Genomic DNA, 12,088 nt, shown 5'->3' with positions numbered 1-12,088 from the left:
CTAACTGGCATTCGAATTGTCACGCCCAGTTAAACAGCTGCTAAATCACAACTTCAATATGCGCATTTCGCACATATATCATCCATTTTGTATACTCGTACCATAAAAATGCACACAAATAAATCATATATTTGCCAGGAATGTCTTTAAAATTGCAGCAGTCATCAGCACAGCAGCCCGCAGATTTTCAACAAATTGATCAATAATTTCTGCAACTTTTGCAGCTTTTAATTTCCGGTCTGCCTAAAAGTATGCAACAAACAATTGCAGCGCGAAAGCCAACGGCCAGCGGCCATTGACTGCTGACTGCAGCGGCAGCGACGACGACTGCGACCGCGGCCGCCATTGTCATTTGCTGGGGCAATGTCAGAAACGCAGGCCGCAAACAAACTGCCGGCGCCAGCAGCGAAATCAGCAAGGACGATGGCGGACGACAGACGACAGACGACGGCAGCAAGCAAAAACCGCAAAAAACACTCACAAACACAGAACGAACGTTCGTTCTTTCGTTCGTTCGGCTGGTGAGTGTGAGCGGCCAAACAGCAAATAACAAAAAGCACACGGCAAAACACTCAACCGGCAGCCACAACAACAACTGGCAACAACAACATCGAGCTGAGCTGAGCTGGAGAAGAAGAGGAGAAAGCAGCAGCCGTCAGCCAGCAGCCAGTAGCGGGCAAAGTAATTTTAATTAAAACTTATGGCAACGTCTGCGAGTGAGTAAAACACGGCGAAACGAGTTGATAAAAGCGCGCACACAGTCAAACACTCGCACACACACACACTCGCACACACAAATACAAATACAAATAGCGTAAGCTCACAAATACACATGCAAACATTCGCTCTCATATGCGAATGGGCAACTCAAGGCCCGCTGCCTTAAACGAGGTAATTAAAAAAAAGCGTAAGCACCTCCATACCTAGCCAACTACACCGGCTCTCTATATAGCCAGCTACCCCCTCTGTTCGCCCCTCTTTGCTCACCTCTCTTCATGTCTTCGCTGCTCTTGTGCTGTCTTTCTGTGTAATTTCCATTTTATTTTATGCGCGAGTTTTTTGTTTGCTGCACTCTTTTTTCGCTATTTACCTTTGTTGTTTTGTTATTTTGTTTTACTCTTTTTGCTATTTTTTGTTCCCGCTCTTGTTGTTGTTGTTGTTGTTGCTGTTGTTGCTGTGCTTTTTGTTTGTTTGCCTTTAAGCCGGCGCCGTAATCTGATATTACGTATACGACGTGAGCGCCAGATATTTAATAGAAATTCAACGTTTTCAAGCTTGGCAGCCAATAAAAACGGAAATTTATTTTTAGTTTGCTTTTTTCTCACTCGTTTTATTTGCGTTTTTTAATTCTCTTAGCAGATAGTTAAACTGTCAGGTGCTCCGCAGCAGCAGCAGCAGCTGGTAAGGATCACCCGTTTTCCATTTATCAGCTTTGTTTTGCATGCACATAAAAGTAGCTTGCAGCAAAGTCGTAAAATAATGCAACACATAGATGAATTTATGCAGTTGATTAAAATTCAGTTGCCCAACAGCCAACAGACTGAACATTTAATTAATTTCTGTTTATTATGATTAAAAGGAGGGGAGCATAAGCAAACGAGATTTGTTTGAAAAGAATAAATTGTCACCATAATAGTGTATTAATAATGTAATCGATTAATTAGCTGCACTTACTTTGTGAGCTGACCAAGTTGCTGCTTCTACAACCAGCAATGAACTTCACATCACTTTTTGCACTAATTAGAATCTCATGTTGAAGTTGAGCATTGCCATGTCAACCGCACTGCACTGCAGCTTACTGCACTCGGCCTATTTTGTGTGCGCTTTTGTTTTGTTTATATGCGTTTTGCACATTATATACTTACTTTGGTTCGTTTGGTTTGGTTTGGTGTGGCCCCTTCTCTAGTTGCGCACGAGTGCGCTGGCAAAATGAAGCCAAAAGCAGTTCAGTTCAGTTCAGGCCGGTTGCTTGATTAACCATTCATTGCAGTTTTATAGTGCCTCAATGACTGAAAGTGGAGCTTGCCTTTTGCCTTCCCATTTCCCATTTCGCCGCCCCCCACACTTTATGCGCCTCAGTGCACGGCTTTGTGTATTACGAACCGCTGGCTCTCCAGCTCCATCTCCATCTCCATCTACATCTCTGATTCGCATCCGACTTCAACTGCAACTCAAACTCGGACTCAGAGTAAGCGTCAGAGTCGGAGTCGGAGTCGCAGTCGCTGTTGGACTCTTGTGTTGAAGCTATGCAATTTACGCTCAAGTAGCAAAGGCAGCAGCATGGAGGAGCAAAACTAAAGCTATAAGCAGCAGTAAGCTGTATTCTCTGCTCTTTGCATTTCCCAGCTGCCATGCCAAGTGGCAATTCGTGCAGAAATTATGTTTAACTTTAGTTTCAAAGCGAAGAGCAGCAACAGCAACAGCAACAGCAATACAAAAATAAACGAATGCCAACAACAATTGTTGAGCAACACAACTCAGCGTCAGCTTCAGCGTCAGAGGAGGAAAAGGCCTGATAACAATTTAATTAACATTTAATTTGGCCAAACTTGCACCATGCATATGGCTTAAAGGCTGAAGGCCTTTAGCCAGCACAAGCATAAGCCTGTCCTTAACTGCAGCCAAAGTTGCTCCTGCAACAAGCCAAAGCTTTTTACCAGTGACAATCACAACTTGCTAGCTTCTGCTCTTCTGCTAGGCTCTCTATGTGCGTTATACCATTTGTGCAGTTGGCCAAAAAACTAACATTGCTTATGTATGCAGCTCAGCAGCAACTGGCAACGAGCAACCAGCTACCAGCAACCAGCAACCGGCAGGAGTTGCTCTGAAATCCGTGCCAAGCTACTGAACGCTGAACCGGCTGTTGCCTCAGTGAATCCTTGCACGTAGCGGAAGCAATGATCTGGCAAATTTTAGTTTTACTTGTAGGACCTGCAAAAAGTTTTCGCTGTCTCTAACACTAAATAGCGTTAGCAGCAACGCCAGCAGGAGAGAGAGCAGGAGTCACTCTTGATGAGATTGTCTGGATAGAACGAGGAGTGTCGAGAGGAGAGGAGCAACTACCCGGGGGAGTTGGCAGTGTTGTTGACGTGCTTAGGTGTTGGCTTATGATTGCGCTTGCGGCAGCGTCACCAGCTGCTCTTTTCCACCCGCTGCACCCGCCTCACCCGCTCCACCGGCATCTTCTGCACTTCCTTTTGCCGCAGGATGCAGCGACAAAAACTGCAAGTAAGTTGCTTAAATTGCAGCAAATTTGAGATGCTACACTGCGCACTCTTACACCTTCAGGGCAGTTTCATTCTACACGCATATCTGCTGCGTTTTGTTGCATACTTTCGTTAGAGCGTTAGATGCTTCTCTCTCAACTCGCTCGCTTTTGATCTGATTAAAATTACTAAGTACGTCCTCGAGTTGTTTGTGCAGGTTTTCGCAGGTCACATTTAACTACAGTTCAGCACGTTTTCTTATTAACATTATTCTTATCACACGTTGCCAAAGCGCAACACTGTTGCTCTTTTCAATATATTTAAGGTAAAACTAAACGACAGTTTACGGTAGTATTAAAATGCAAGTGTTAAAATGCAAAACTTGTTGAAATGTAAACTTTATCTAAAGCTAACATATTTTTGAATCTTAAAGTAACCAAACTTAGTTTATCAAGTGTTAATTTGTATTTATTTGATTTTAAATTCAATGATTTATTTTAGAAAATGTAGTTGATGATATTGACAAGCCAAAATGAAAATCAAACAAATTGTAAAATATATATTTTCATTATGATTTATTTCAATTAAAAGTAAAACATTTGAAATTGTGTTGATAGAGACAAATCTGTTATAATTTTCCTTCTTCTAAATTACCAAAGCATGAACAAATTCTTCTCCTTTTAATACCCAAAAACTTTGCTAGTCTATAACTTATACATGTGATATTCAAGTGATAGATTTTTTTATTAAAAGCATAGCGTAAATTTCAATGTAAAATAAATTAAATTTTACATGTAGTCGGAAAAAACTTTTATGTTAAGCTTGTTGCATCAGAGCTCAGAGCAATTTATTTGGCGTGCAATTTTTTGCAGTGCACTCAAATCCAAAAGCACAAACAGACAGAGAGACAGATAGATAAGGAGACTGAGAGACAGATAGTCATAACCTCAGTGATGCCTCCCGCAACACGCCTCATGACCGCAACTTATAGTTACTTTCCCTCTGTAGCTGTGCGTGTGTGTGTGTGTGTGTGTGTGTGTGTGTGTCTGTAATTTTGCAAGATTTTATATTCATAGCATAATCCTTGAGTATGAAATAGAAAAGTTTTCGTGTACCTACTGAACGACAGAGTAAGCGAGTAAAGTAAAGAGAGAGAGTGATAGGAAGCTTTGGCATTACACGCAGGATGCAATTTTCAATTTGTTGGTAATTTTATTTTATATTCCACAATCTAAGTCAAGTCAAGTTTACCGAAAAACGTTTTACCGTGCAAATGATTTTCACTTTGGCCTGGCCTCAGCTTGCCACGACTTGCCTCGTCGACTTGCCACGACCAGCAACTTCATGTTGCTGCCTGAACAAGTTGTAACTGTAACTCTGGCAAAGGGGTTAGTTAGATGGGCTGCCCCCATCGTCATCATCTTAAGGTGGGGGGAAGAGTGAAGAGACTTCCCTCAAGGCAAAGGACAAAGTTTTCATCTTCGTTTCTGCGGCATTCGCCTCATTGTCATTTCCCAGTCACTCAGGCAACCAGGTGAAGTTGAGGCACAAATGGCGAATGCGAATGTGAATGTGAATACGAATGCGATGCTGAATTCTGAGCAGCTGAATTCATTCATAAAGCAACCAGAAGAAGGTGTGCAGTTGGCAACTGGTCGGGCAAATGAGTTTTTTGTGTAGGAGCAAGTTTTAGAAGCAGACCAAAGGATGTGAGAAGGGAGAAGGCAAGGTGTGGAGGGCAAATAACAACACAATTACCCCGGCCGGCGACGTAGCAACGAGTTTTTGTTAAATGTTCAAAATTTTTCAACTGCAAGAAAAAAAGCCACAGAACGTGTGTCTTCTGTGCATGCCAATTATACACACACACACACTTCACACACACACACAACCACCACACACACAGAATATTTGTCGCAATTTACGTGCTGCCTTTTTGACTTGCCCCTAAAGCCATTTGCCGGAGCACCCGCATCTCTCTCTCAGTCGACGCTGGTTTATTTAATCAGTTGTAAGATTTGAGTTTCATGCGGAAATATTTAATTTGGATTTTAAATGCGTGCCACGGCGTAATGTGAAACCAGGCAAGCGACCCTCGACGCACCAGCTCAATCTTCGCTACCAGCAGCAGGCAGCAGGGGCAGCAAGAAAAACGAGACAAATGCGGCATGAGGCACGAAGCAGGAGGCGCATGGCACACGGAACAGTGTGGCGGAAATGCCAGGAGAAAGTTTTTATGGTTGCGGTTACGGATGTAACTGAGTCTTGTTGTTCAGGTGTCAGCCAGAGCCCCAGAGCATTGTTCACATCCTGCTTCATCTGCAACCTTCGACTACTGTTTCGCCTACGGAAATTGTATTTCTAATTAATGACCATAAAAAGCAATTTTCGTAAATTTATTGCGCATACGTTTTATTGTAGTATTTTTCAACAGTCACCCCAGCTCAATTATGCGCTGAAAATTAACAATTAACTTCGACCCCAAAACAAAAGTTCACAACATTGAGAACAGAAGAGCAACAAAAAAAGTAGTGAAACCATGAGCTAGAGCAATGCATTCAAAATAATTGCCATAGTTTTGCGGCAGTCGTAAAAGCAATTCAAATTATAATTAAGACTCAAGCGCCCCCAGCGAAAGCAATTAAAAATCACAACAACATTTTCGATAGCACATCGAAAATAGTTTTGCCAAAATGCGGCGACAGGATATTAGCCCAAAAGTTCAGGCAAATTGACTTTGTCTGCCATCCAAACGCAATTCGATAACACTACAACAATCTCTAGTACTCTGTGTGTGTGTGGGTGTGAGTGTCTGTGTGATTGGGTTGAACTCACCTGTACAGCTTCGGTTAGCTAATTTGTTTGCTTGACAAACAGCAAACGACCAATAATGATGAAAATGAATGAGTTACTTAAGGGCAAAGCGAGATAACACAGAAGAGCTCATGTCGAAACTCTAAGCAATTTAATTAAGATAAGCAAGTGAAGATGAACACTTTAAAATCGAATAAAGAAAAATATAAACACTTTGAGTATCTATATTCTACGTTGATTAAGTTTCTCAAAAAATAGACTCTTAATGTTAAAGTACAACTTTAATTTCGTATGATTTAAGCGACTTCAAACTGCGGCCAAGAACAAAGCACAAATAAAAAAAAATTTCGAATAACATCCGTTTTGTGGTTTGTTCGTTTGATGCTTCAAAGCGACTGTCAATTACACGCAATTAAATCGGATTTCTATGTATTTGGATTTTCATTTCCGCTACGTGCGCTACAAAATGGCTGCCATAGCGGTGCGTTTGTGCGTTTGTGTTTGTGTGCGTCCTGCAGACAAAACGGAAATTAATATCTTTTATATATTTATTGTCATAGAATAGCAGATTTATTTGAACAAGCTGGAACATTATGCGGCTCAAAGTTCAATGAACTGAGCCACAACTGATAAGCATATTACTTATTATAATAAGAGCGCAATAATGAACAGGCGCCCAAAGCTCAAGAGCAAGCAAACACACACACACACCCAGAGAGACACACAAAAGATGATGATGGTAGTAAAAAGAGTGGCCCCAAAGTTTTTGATATGTTTCGCAAACAAAATGCCAATGGCCAATTGACAGCAGCAGGCACTCACTCGCTGACCAGTGCCAAGATAAACCAACAGATTGAAGTACAAACAAAATGCGATGCGAAGCTCAAGTCAAGCAGAGTACAGACGAGAAGAGAAGAGCAGAGCAGAGCAGTGTTGAGTTGAGTTGATGGTTTACAGCTGTGTTGTGAAAGAGAGGGAGGAAGGGACTCACATTCATTCATTCCACTTATGTTGGCTACAACTCTGGGGACTCTTGGCCAAAACAAAAAACTAATACAATAATATGCAGCACAACTTTCCCAGCCACTCACTCACTCACTCGCCGCCGTATCTCTCTCTGGTCTCTGTTGTGTGCAACTTTCTCTGTTGAGCATACATTAAGGCGTGTTGAAGCGCATTGAATTGTGTATTGGGATTTGTTTACAATGCTGCAAAAAGTTTTTACGTTCGCTTAGCCAACGGCAAAAGCGACTTGCAAGTTTCTTAAGCAATTGTCCTGGACCAGAGCACCAGCATTTGGCAGCAACAACAACAGCACCAGCAACAGGACCCAGCACAATAAATGCCGCATTTCAACTGAAGCTTTTGCCATTTATTAGATGCACAACTTCTTGCCATCCGAATTGCCTTTGCTTGTCGTCCTCGTAGTCGTCGTCGGCGTCGTCACATTTCTGTCTCTTGGGGCAATGACATAACTTTTATGCTGCTGCATTATGCTTTGCGGTTATAGCGGGTGCTTTTTTAATTTATTTAAAATATCCTGCTAGCTGCATAGCTAAGCCACGGCTTTGAATATGCATAGCTAGCTTAGTTTTAGCGGCAGATTTACTTAAAGTGAGCAACTTTGCTGTTGCTTATGATATATAATCGTACGTATTTTATTTATTAAGCAAAATTTCACATATTATTATATAATTTATATTTATAATTATCATTATTATTATTTATTTATCTATAAAATAAGCATTGTAAATTCTTAAAGAAATTCAAAGAGTTGTCAAGCCCATTAAAGTTTCTTTTTTGCGATCAGATAAAAATTTTAGAAGTTATTTAAGAAATGCTTTTGTATGGCCTACTTACTAGAAGTGTTAGTTGCCTTTGCCTAACAATCTGCTATATTTTGCATTCTATGGTACATTTTAAATGTAATACTATGCCATATAACGGTATTTATTTATTTGGTATATTTTCAAAAATATAACACTGTTTTTCTGTCATTCAAAAGAAGTACCGGGTATCTCAAAATCAAACACAATCAACTTTCATACTTGTTTTTATTAAATTAATTACCTAAAATAATTGTTGGATGTCATATTATGATTATTAATCTTAAAATTATATATTCAATTACAAAAAAATAGTGTTGTTATTTTTAAAATTCAATAAATATGCAAGACTGTCAAAGTTTCTGCAGTTCTTGAGAAATTTCTCTGTAGTTTATTATACGGATGGACATTTATTTTATTTATTAAAAATCTTGTCAATAATTTTTTTTTATATTTCCATACACAAACATTATTTGTATAACTTTTTGCTTATTTATAAAATAAGTATGACAATTTATTAAATAAATATCACAAATATGCATAACTTTAAAGTTTTTGCAGTTGTTGCTGAACATATGTAATTTAAGGAAGCAATTTAGCTTTATTCTCTGTAACATTTTGTTATTTATTATGGGACTCTATTTATTTGTAGTATTTATATTTTATTTATTATGGATTTTTCTAGTTATTTCTAGTGCTAAATTCAGAGCACATAACAGAGCTGAGTGTGTACACCAACGACCAACTGCAAATCTAGGTGCAGTATATAAACAAATTTACTGAGAGCTTTGTTGACATTTCAGCAATTAAATATTAATTCAATATTTTCGGTTTGCAGCTATTTTTTGCGATAAACCCATTGAGATAGAGCCCAGAGCACTATCGCTCCCATCTATGCATTTTAGCTTTGTATCTACTGTGTGTGTGTGTGTGTGTGTGTGTAGACACACACCCGCATAAAAATACGAATACAAATACATCTGCAATTTGTGAGCCCTTTTACATCCGCTAAAAATCAATTGAAAAGCATCAAAAGCAAAAATAAAATCACCACAAAGTGCGCCACAAAAAATATGCCACAAATATACAAAAAAGTGAAAAAACTTGGCTTTCCGTTGCCCCAACAACATTGTATGCAAATAACTGCAATAAGTATGTCTCTCTCTTTCTCTATGTGTGTGTGTGTGAGTGTGTAACAGTGTTTGAAAGTGTGTGTTCACGTTACATTTTAAATGAATTGTTCGCGCATTTGTTTGCACAGAACGCAGCGGCAGAAAACACAGCAAAAGCGGCAAATTAAATAAATAAATTTTATTTACTAAAAAACAGGCATTAAAACGATATGTGGAGCTCTCGTTATACAACAATCTATACTCTATATAGTCGCATATAGCGTGGCCCGATACTCTGCAGCTGCCACAAAATGCAATTTTAGTTGTCATTTTATTATTATTACTATTATTTCTATTTTTTTGCTTGCTCTCGCGGTGGGTCCAAGCGGGGGTAAGTGGGTCAATAAAAACGTCAACGGCAGCGACAACGTTGAATTTTCTGTTTTAAATTAAACATAAGCCCGTATACGAATACGTATACGTAATATTTTCAATGCGTGCGCATTTAATTTGGTTTTTCGCAACCGACAGTTTTAATATTTCATAATATCTACATAATACTGCAGCTACGCTCGCATTTGAAAATTTTAATTTCATTTTTTGCAGCTTATCTTTTTTATATTAATTGCACCCGCCCCCAAAACCAATTCGAGTTTCCCCTCCAATTCCGAAACCGAGCGAACTAACGCTTTGAAAAGTTGTAATATCCCATACTCAACGATGGCTTTTAATTATCCCGACAACCCCTGGCCACAGAATTCCCCCGTACCTTCAGAATGTAGCTCATGAACTGTGGCTCATTGTTTAAACTTTCAAGTTGGCGACAATAAACGTTGAAACTTTTAGTTTTATTGCCAAAGTTTCGACGAGATTTTCGGTCGAAACAGCATGGAGACTGCCACCCACAAAAAAAATATATAAAGTCTATGTATAATAATAACCACAAGGCAGAAGTTTTTGGGACTTTGGCCACAAAGAGCCACCAAAAAAAAAAAAAAAAACTTGCCTCAACAACACTTTCCCTTTGCCAGCAATTCGACTACAAATCGACTGCTGACTGACGAGTTGCTTAGTTGCTTAGTTGATTGACTGACTGACAGACTGACTGAATGTTTGTTTGTCCATAAAACCGTTGAGCAGCCACACAAAAAAAGCAAAATGCAAAAGCGGCTCTAATCAAGCGCAGCCAGTCACCCTTTAAGCAATAGTCGCAAAACGAGTTCTCAGCCCCGTTAAAGAAATGAAGCCACAGTAAAGTCGCAGCTAGAACTAACGTTAACGTTAACGCTAAACGGCGCCCAAGTCAAACTGTGCAAACCTGCACGTACCTGCACTTGATCTATGCGGATATTAAGATATTGAATTACCTTTTTGTTCGTGCAGCTCAGACTGTCTTCCAAGCCAAACCAAGCCAAGCCGAGGCAAGGCAATTCCCCTTTTCCAAGCATTCCAGCGCGCACAGCTTTAAGATATGAAAAAATGCCGAGACCGTATGCGTATGCGGCACGATAAATCCTTGTGGCAATTGAACGTTAATAGTTAAATAATACACTGCCCAAATATGCGGCCAATTATGCTTAAAATTCTGAACATAAACGGTCCTAAGTCCTGGTCTGGCCTAGACCGGATTGTTAGACACACACACACACAAACGTGTCTATGCGGCCATCTGAATCTATTAAATATGCAGCATGCGTGCCACAGTCTGTGGCGCAACCACAACGATATGTATGTATTCTAAGCTTCGTAGTGGGCGTAGAAGTCGTTGGTTTAGTTGCCTCCTTGAGCAGCTCACAAATATGTCCGGGCTTTGTTCGGCCGATGTAAGAAAGAAAAATGCAGTCTCAGCTTGGCGCGTTAGGATTGACAAATTCCACAAATGGCCTAGTTGGCAATAATACACAAATATATAATGTGACGCATTAGACATTGAGAACTTGACGGAGTTTAAAGGTGGAGAAACAAATATTTTATTTCTAATTTGTGTAAAAATGCCAAGTTGCCATAAAAGGAAATTGGTTTAATAAAAGAAAATAGAATACATAAATAAAATGCTTAACTGTTTATGAACTTTCATCGAATTGTAATTATAAGGAAAAATTGTGATTTAGTTAGATTTGCTGAAATAAATGTTTTACTTCCCACTATAGGAAATTTGACCACTTTCTCTGGCCAAAATTAATATCTCAAGAACGGAGCAAGATAATTCAAATCGGTTTTTTGCATTAGGTTAACCCAACCATTACCTATTGAAATAAAAAAAAAAATGGGTGTGGCACCGCCCCCTTTTTTTTTAATTTAAGCAATTTTGCGAAAATGTTTAAAATACTATTTTAATATACAAGAAATGTTTCTATAATAATTATTTTACATATTTTGTAACATTAGTGGGCGTGGCACGCCGTAATTTAATAAAAATTACAAAAAAAAAAATTTCATGCAATGTGTTGATTGATATTTTTCATTGTTTTTTGTGGTAAAATTGCTTTTTCCTACTTATATCACATACTACATATAAGAGTTAACAAAAAAAATCAATTTTGTGTTTTTTTTTCTCGACATTAATTTTCATTTAACCTAAAACTCTAAATTTTTGCAGTTAGATTACCTTCTAAAAATTAAAATTTAAGGGGCTTGTGGTTATTTGTGATCTTTTTAATTACTCTCATTTGAACAAGAATGAAATACTCTACAACATAGAAAACATTTCATCAAGTCCCTCTGGTGCCCTCACTTTACACAGCTTTCGAAAAATGAGACTCCATCAAAAATATCCATTTTTTAGGTTACTAACAATTTTAATCTATTCAGGGGACAACACGAATTTTTTACACATTTGACAAGCACAAACACATAATACAAACCACTGTGGATAGAACTCATTTCAAAAATTTTAGCAATGTGCTTTAATTTTTCGCTATTAACAATTGGAAAATTGCAAGAAAAATGCAATATGCAAAAACACGTGAACTGCCATTCACACAGCTGTTTTTATCCGCTGATATTTCTTGAGTGGCGCCATCTATCGAAAATTCTGGTATGCAACATTGATGAATGATCTATTGTGAACACATTGCACCTAAAATTAGTTCAATCTGCCAACTTTCAAAAAATGACTTTTGGCCAGAGA

This window comes from Drosophila nasuta, chromosome 3 (assembly GCF_023558535.2).
Source record: "Drosophila nasuta strain 15112-1781.00 chromosome 3, ASM2355853v1, whole genome shotgun sequence".
Lineage (NCBI taxonomy): Eukaryota > Metazoa > Arthropoda > Insecta > Diptera > Drosophilidae > Drosophila > Drosophila nasuta.
This window is presented reverse-complemented; position numbering follows the sequence as displayed.